The sequence below is a fragment of the Pinus tabuliformis genome, chromosome 9, assembly GCF_031772625.1.
Source record: "Pinus tabuliformis cultivar Carrire ecotype Pingquan chromosome 9, CPIR1, whole genome shotgun sequence".
In the NCBI taxonomy this organism is placed as follows: domain Eukaryota; kingdom Viridiplantae; phylum Streptophyta; class Pinopsida; order Pinales; family Pinaceae; genus Pinus; species Pinus tabuliformis.
In genome coordinates this window covers 1,346,163,928-1,346,171,909 of record NC_142307.1, presented here as the reverse complement: position 1 = coordinate 1,346,171,909, position 7,982 = coordinate 1,346,163,928, and positions in this window count along the sequence as shown.

Below are 7,982 nucleotides of genomic sequence, written 5' to 3'. Positions count from 1 at the left end.
AAAACAAAAAAAAACAAAACAAAAACAAAAACCAAAAAAAAAAAAAAAAAAAAAAATTGTTTATTAATGACCAAAGACTGTCAAACTATCAAAGTAACCCAACAACTAACAACATTGGCAACTATCAATTGAGCTAGCAGAGGCAAAAAACAAAGCCACGTTTTGAGAATATTAACTTGTTAGATATGATAATGTTGATATCTCTCTGCCTCACAGAAGGGGGGCCTTTCTATTGTGCAGAAACAATCACAACATGTACGAAAAACGCAATCGTATACACATTTCCAGAAAGAAATAATCAATGTGGTTTGAAAATGCAAAATGCAAAGTATATTTTTATGAACATTCATTTTATTTAAATTACATTTGACTTATTGGATAGGTTTCATTGATGTGGGAGAATAATTAATTATCTAAAACTAAACACCTTCCCATTTTGTATATTCAATACATCTATTTCCATCTTGTATTTTCAACACATTTATTTCATATAGAATTAGTTAAGTCGAGAAAGACCATTAATACTATATATATACTAAAAGGTATAATCTCACCATGAATCTTTGATAAATGAATTTATGAGGATTTTAAGCCACATTTTTTTTTATGGCATTTTGAAGTTTTATGAATTGTGAAATATGATGTGGATTGGTAACTATATTGAAAAGCCTTATAGAATTTAGGGATTTTTCTGTATTAAATTCATGCATTTTGATATTAATGACAAGTCACACTTGATGAAGGATTTATATAAAAAAAGATATAGAGCTTTGTGAATGGCATTCATCTCCCTAGCCTTTTAGCATCATGTTATTACATTAGTTGCTTTATTAGTCTAATCCATATCATTTATTTTTCTTCACAATATTGAATAAAGAGTTATTCCTTTTTAAATCAAGGTTGAGTGCTAGATGGTGTTGTTAACCCTAACCAAGCATGTTGCACATGGAGTATTGATATTTTTTTTGCATATCTTGTTACCAAATGCACTTATATAAGTGACTATCAATTAACATATTCTTATTACTAAGCTTGCAATTGTAGGATTATTTGATGGATCTTAATGCTTTTATTGAAGGAAGTCATGGCTTGTGCTTACATTCCCCTTGACACTTCCCTCATGACATTGTTGATCACCTCTGGTGAGTGCTGAGGTGTCTTAAGGAAAGTTGTTCTTATGTGCACTTACCTAGTGTTTTTGTCCTCAAATTCACATAACCATGGGGGTTTGTTACTATGATTTACTATTGATATCCCATGTTAGATAATGCACATTATGTCCTTTGTTGGCATCATCATTTCTTGTTTGGAGGCTTGAATCTAGCACATATGGTGTTTGAAATATGATTGAGGGCCTTGCATAACATTGCTCAAACATTTGATTTACCCTTAGCACATTTATGATGAGAGATATCCATCAACTAAGAGTTTCCTTAAGTATTGTTGGATAATTATTGCTCCTTGACATAGTGAATTAGTTGTTTAGAATGTTTGCATGTGTTCATAGGGTTTCACTTGGATTATTGTTTCATGATTTTGATTGATGAACCTTGAAGTAATACACCCACCCTTTGTTTCATTGTTGATGTTCCTTTTGGTGGATGTCTTGATGACATGGAAAAGTGGTTGTGGTTTGTTAGAAGAATGTCAACGGATATTTATAGTTTGGTTATGATGTGGCATGTTGTGAGTAGTTATTTTCTTGATATATGAAATCACTCCCCTTATTTGGCATCTTCTCATGCATTTGGAGGCATTCAACCTTACTTGGGCAGTGTCTAGTCAATTTAACGTCTTAAATTGCTCTACATAAACTATCAATCAGGGTATCGTAAACCGATGAAGTGTGGTGCACCATATGTGCTTAGTTAATCTTTTTCTTACTTCGTTGTTTTATAGATTTTATTTTGTTTTGGGGTTTTGTTCTTGTTGATCTCCTAAAGTGTCTAATGCAAATGGAAATCCTATTCTAAGGTCTTAAGAATACTTTTAAAGGTCAAGTATGGATGTAGATTTCAAGACAAGGTTTATGTCCCTAATGGTAACTTCCAAAACTTAGCACTTCAAAAGATCTCAAAACATGTTATTGATGAAATTAGTACTTAAACAAGAATGGAAATGTGTTGCTATTCAAATCAAACAAATGATGAACTACTGATCATGAAATCACTATCTCTGTTGTTTATCTAAATACAGAAATAAAAGTTAAGCTATTACACTCAACAAATCAAAAACTACAAACTAATAAAAGTAAAATCAAATCACATCATTCATAGTCCGATAGCTTGCCAGGTAGTCTAAGCTATGGCTTTAGGAGATAACGTCAATGATATGAGGAATTTGATATCTAATTGTAGAAAAATAAAACTAAAATCAAATCACATCATTCATAGTCCGATAGCTCGCCAGGTAGTCTAAGTTATGGCTTTAGGAGATAACGTCAATGATATGAGGAATTTGATATCTAATTGCAGAAAAATAAAGCTAAAATCAAATCACATCATTCATAGTCTGATAGTTGGCCAGGTAGTCTAAGCTATGGCTTTAGGAGATAATGTCAATGATATGAGGAATTTGATATCTAATTGTAGAAAAATAAAGCTAAAGTCAAATCACATCATTCATAGTCTGATAGCTCACCAGGTAGTCTAAGCTATGGATTTAGGAGATAATGTCAATGATATGAGGAATTTGATATCTAATTGCAGAAAAATAAAGCTAAAATCAAATCACATCATTCATAGTCCGATAGCCCGCTAGGTAGTCTAAGCTATGGCTTTAGGAGATAACGTCAATGATATGAGGAATTTGATATCTAAACTAACTAACAAAGCAAATGAATAAGAATGAAATCAAATCATAACTGAAATTGAAAAGCTAAAAAATACAAAGTCAGCAAAGAGGCAAATCTCATGTCACTATTTGATGCAAAAAAATGTAAAAAAAAACTAATCTACAATCAACTGGTTGAACACACTTACATGAATTAAAATTGCATGAATGGAAAATCTAATCTATCAAAATTGAAATCAATCAAATGACATAATGAAATCAAAGCAAAATTACAAAATGAAATCTACTCTACCTTACATTCTAATATGTTCCATGACATCTACTTCACATCTCCTTCCATGTTGAGAACATCAAAGCTTTATTCAAATTATTCAAAATTACAAAGTACAACAAAGCTCTCCAAAGCTTTCAAAAGCCATCAAGGAAGAACTACAAACTCCAAGCTAAGCTTAGACTCACAAGCTAAGCTCTAAACTCTAAGCTAACAAATGAAGGAAAAAGATCTCTTATTTATACAAAAATATGAGAAGCCATCTCATTAATGAGAGTCCATGAATCTCTCCCTCTACCTCTAGAGTCCTAATCAAAATAGGAACTGATAAGACACGTCTTCTTAGAGTTTCAATACAATTAGGAGATGTGACACATATCCCCATGATCCCATGATTCTTTCCACTCAAATTCGAATTTGGCCTTAGAGTGCCACATAAGGGTCTTCTAGAAGTCTCCTTTTGACCTACACATGTCAACAATCTCAATCCACTTGTTAGGTATAAGCATATGCACATTATTTTCTAATTTTTAACCACAAATTCACTTAAAAAGGCTAAGAATTAATAAAGTTTGGAAAAACATAAATGTGGCCAAATGATAATGAAAGTGGGATGAATGTAGTGACATAGTAGTGAAATGGAGGTGATATAATGGACATAATAGTGAAAGTGTAATGGAAATGAATGACATTTTCAAGACCCAACATACCCCCCAACTGAAGTTATTGCATGTCCTCATGCAATATATATTACATTAACTCTTTCAATCCTTGAGCTTTGGCTTAACTTTGCATGATATCATTTGATAACTTCATATTTCTGCAAAGTGTTTTACTTGAATTGCAACATGGTTGGTTCTTATGTTACAACCAGTTTTTTTTTGTCGTTGCATTCTATTTTGATCTTTGAACTTTGCATAATAATATTTTCATTATTTTTGCAAAGTATATCTTTATTGGATTGCATGATGGTTGGTTCTTGTATGACAACCATGATTTTGTTTGTATCCAATTTATCCTTTAAGCACTTTTTTGAAAAGCCATTGTATGCTCATAATAACAATGTAATAGTTAATATATGTTGGAAGTATGTGGGCTCTTGAGTATGATATGGACATGGCAAGATATGAAGATGAATATATTCCCCCGCCAACTGATGGTATTGACAATTTTATGAAATGAGGAAGAGAAATGTTTTTCCAACAATTATCATTCTAGCTTTTTATGGAATTCTATGGTCAAAAGTTAGAAAATGGTGTACCTTAACTTACCCTTTGGAACGGATGAGTTGTATGTGTGGTGGCTGCAAAATTCTAATCATATTCTTCTTCAAGTGGCTGAACAAGAGGAGTCATGGATAAAGAGATAAGATGACTTTTTATTGCTTCTACTAAAACTTGCTGAATCTGCTCCAAAATGCTGAAAATGATAGTCTTCATGTCTTCAAAACTCATTGGCACAATTCCTACTATGTGAAAAGATGTTTTGATGTCGAACATAGTAGGAAATTGTTGACTTAGTGGCCATTAATGGATGCCACTAGTCGACACGAGAACTCTCACCATTGATGACAATGAGAGTCAAGATGCCCAAACACATCTTGCTAGGTATGAATGATTTTGCAGATGTCGAGTCACTTAGAAGATTTGACGAACAAGGGATATTAATGTATTCCCATTGTTTGTCAGCATGAGAACTTGCCATTAAGGCATGCAAGCCTCAAGGTGTTTTTACAAAGAACTTATACTCAAAGGACTATGGACTCAATAATTTGCATTGAAGCAGGGCTTATTTGCGAAATGAAAATGACAAGAAATGGAAGATGAAAATGGAAGATGGCAATGGAGAGTAGAAATGGCAATGGGCAATAAGCATGTGAATGAGCCTCTTGCTTTTATTTGTGGGTTATGAATGGACAAAAAGAGATGGAAAGTATATGTGAATGTAAATGGAAAATATGGATTGAAATGAGGTGAATGGTTTATTATGAAGTATGGATGTGATGGAGACAATAGTATCTGAAAGTTTTTCAAGTGTTTGGATCTGATTTTGTATCAGCATATTTCCTCTTTGTTGCTAATCATCCTCTTATGAAACAAATTGGTCTCTTAGAGAGACACCATTCTCTTGTAGTCATTTCTCCTTCCTCCTAGAACCTGCAAAAAAACTAATACTTCTTCTGCAATGGAATGTAAGATTATCAAAAGAGAGAGGTGATCAATCTCTCTAGTTATGATATTTACACACAAAACTAATAATTTGTATTAATGAAACAAGTTCTCAAAGGAAAAATCAAAAGAATTTATACCTGCTTTGGAATTGGTGCCCCAAGTTGAACGTTGCTTCTTTTTAGCAATTTATTTCATTATTTGTCATTTCAAACTCTAATGATGGATTTCTCATTGTGTAGATCTTGTTGAGATCTTTCCAACGATACTTGAATCATCAAAATCTAATTTTGTATGAGAAAGTTAGGCTGATTTGAACAATGAGGTTTTTCAGCTGCGGAATTGGACTTTAGCTGCGAAATGTCGACGGTTTCTGTAGCTAAAAATCTTGAATAAAAAGTTAGCCATTCATCTTTCATCATCAGCCCAAAATTAATCAATACCTTCAGAAAAGTGAGCAAATAACTTATTCATTTCATTGATTCGAAATTATTATTATTTTTCTTGACACGCGGCGACTTAGTGTGGCGACTTAGTGATAACACACAACTTGACTTCCCTTTGACCAAGGTCTTTTTCATCGAATTGGATCAAATGAATAGGACACCATCCATGTACTGACATTTTCCCAACTACCCATGTGGTTTGTTTCATCTCTTGACACCTATAACCTATAGAAGTAATAAAATGGTTGCGGAATTGCCAGTTAGCTGTGGAATCAGGCTGCATTCCGCAGCTAAAAGACAGTCAACCATTAGTTTTCTGATTTAAGTTATTGGAAAAGAGATTTTATGCAGCCAAGTACCAGGGAGAAAGAGCCTAAGATCACAGCTGGTGCACAAGACCAATTATTCATGAGCTTCTCTGCTATTTTTCAAAAAAAAATTCTTCACTATTTTGCTTGAAAAATAAAAATTTTATAAATGGTATATGAAGCAAAACAGTTTTAATAATGAAAATATTTCAGAGTAATGGAACTGTATGATCTTTTCAACAACTTTAATGACTCCTACAGCAATCGTTTAATGCATATCCCTGACTGCCCATTTGATCTAACTAAAGAAAGTCCAAGTCCAAGTGTGTTCAACTGAATTAGCTCTCCATATGAGCCCATCATTTTTGTTCTCAGCTACTCTTCAGAATTCTCTTTACTGTTTGAGAAATGGAGTGATTGCATGGATAGAAATCAGACATTTATGGATATGGAAATGGAATGAAAATGTATATGGCAGCAGATGACTGTGACTAAAGCAATTGTATGTACAGAGTATGTGAAGACAGAGTGAATATATGAGTAGACTATGTGAAAACAAGGTGACTGAGTATGCAAAGAGGCTGCGAAGATATGAAAAAGGGAAAAAAACTCAGTGTAATGAACAACTAATCATGGTTTGAGAGTCGTATGCAAATAGGTTACGATTCACAAGAATCCAGTATTTCCATTCACGAGAATGTTGCTGCAATTCAAATCTCTACGAATCATGCAAGGCGTGACTATGCAAATAATGAAATCCATCCAAGTAAGGCATCGAGCATTTTATGAAAAGAACATAGGAATAGCTGTTTAAACAGGTGGAGTAGTGAAGTTCAATTGAAATTGACAGATCAGTTTGGAAGAGGCGTACTCAACCGGTTCACGTAATGGAGTTAATCACTAAACAGAGCCGTCTTCAATTGGGATTGCTATTAACAGGTGTTAATGAGTTATAGACAAGTGGCAATAAAAGGCGGGAGACATGGTGGAGTAAACGCCAGCACATAATCAAATTATAATTCCCCTTTCCGAATTAAACCACAGCATGTTCATTAAAATCCGTTTTTCTTCACGCGGTAGGCAAAAAGAGGCTTCAGAGAACTGAGAAATTCTCTCAAACCGCCACGAATTTCTAAAAACCATTTCTGGGTTATCTAACTGACCCTACTGGCGAACAAACCCATGTTTTATTTTTTCCAAATTCGCCTCCATTTGGCCAAATTGTGCATTCAAAGTTTGACATTTTTCTCTGTTTTGCGTTTTTCCTGAATTATTGCATTCGGCTGTAAAAGTTTCAAATTAGAGGTAAGACAATATGCCTTTGTTTGACAGTGGTGGTGTGCACACTGTTGATCCTTATTGTAAATCTATGTGGGAGACAAGAAATTTCCAATCCAACCATAGGAAAGGCACACTAATGAAGAACACACTATTTGAAGAGTCGCAAAGCCATTTCATAAAGAAAAGTGGGGAATCGTTGAACAAAACCACGACCGAGAGACTACACATGGGGTTTGTAATGTTGAACTGAAGTCGTTGGATTAGGAACAATTGACATGTTGAAGCCATGGAAATCATATTGCAGGGTCAGCGATGCATTGGTTTGACTTATTAGTAGCATGAGGGATCCATACAAAGTGGACGTGAAACTGTTGTGGAGTGTATTACAGCGCGAAGATATCATCAATAAAGACCACAGGAGTCGTGCCATTGAATTGTTTTTTCTTTTTTTCTTTTTCTTTTTTCTGAAATTGTAAAATTTATGAAAATGATTAATGGTTTTCAATTTCAGGCAGCAAAGACTTCAAAGTAAACATGCTAAAAACAGGGCTTTGATTGAGATTTTAAGCTGATTTTTTTTATCAATCTGGGCTAGGTGACTAGGATAGGATCCATGTCGTGACAATTCTGGAGATGCCCATGTGGTCAGTTTCTTCATTGGATGCCTGTAACCTGCTAAACCTTGAAATGAGCTGCGAAATTCACAATTAGCTGC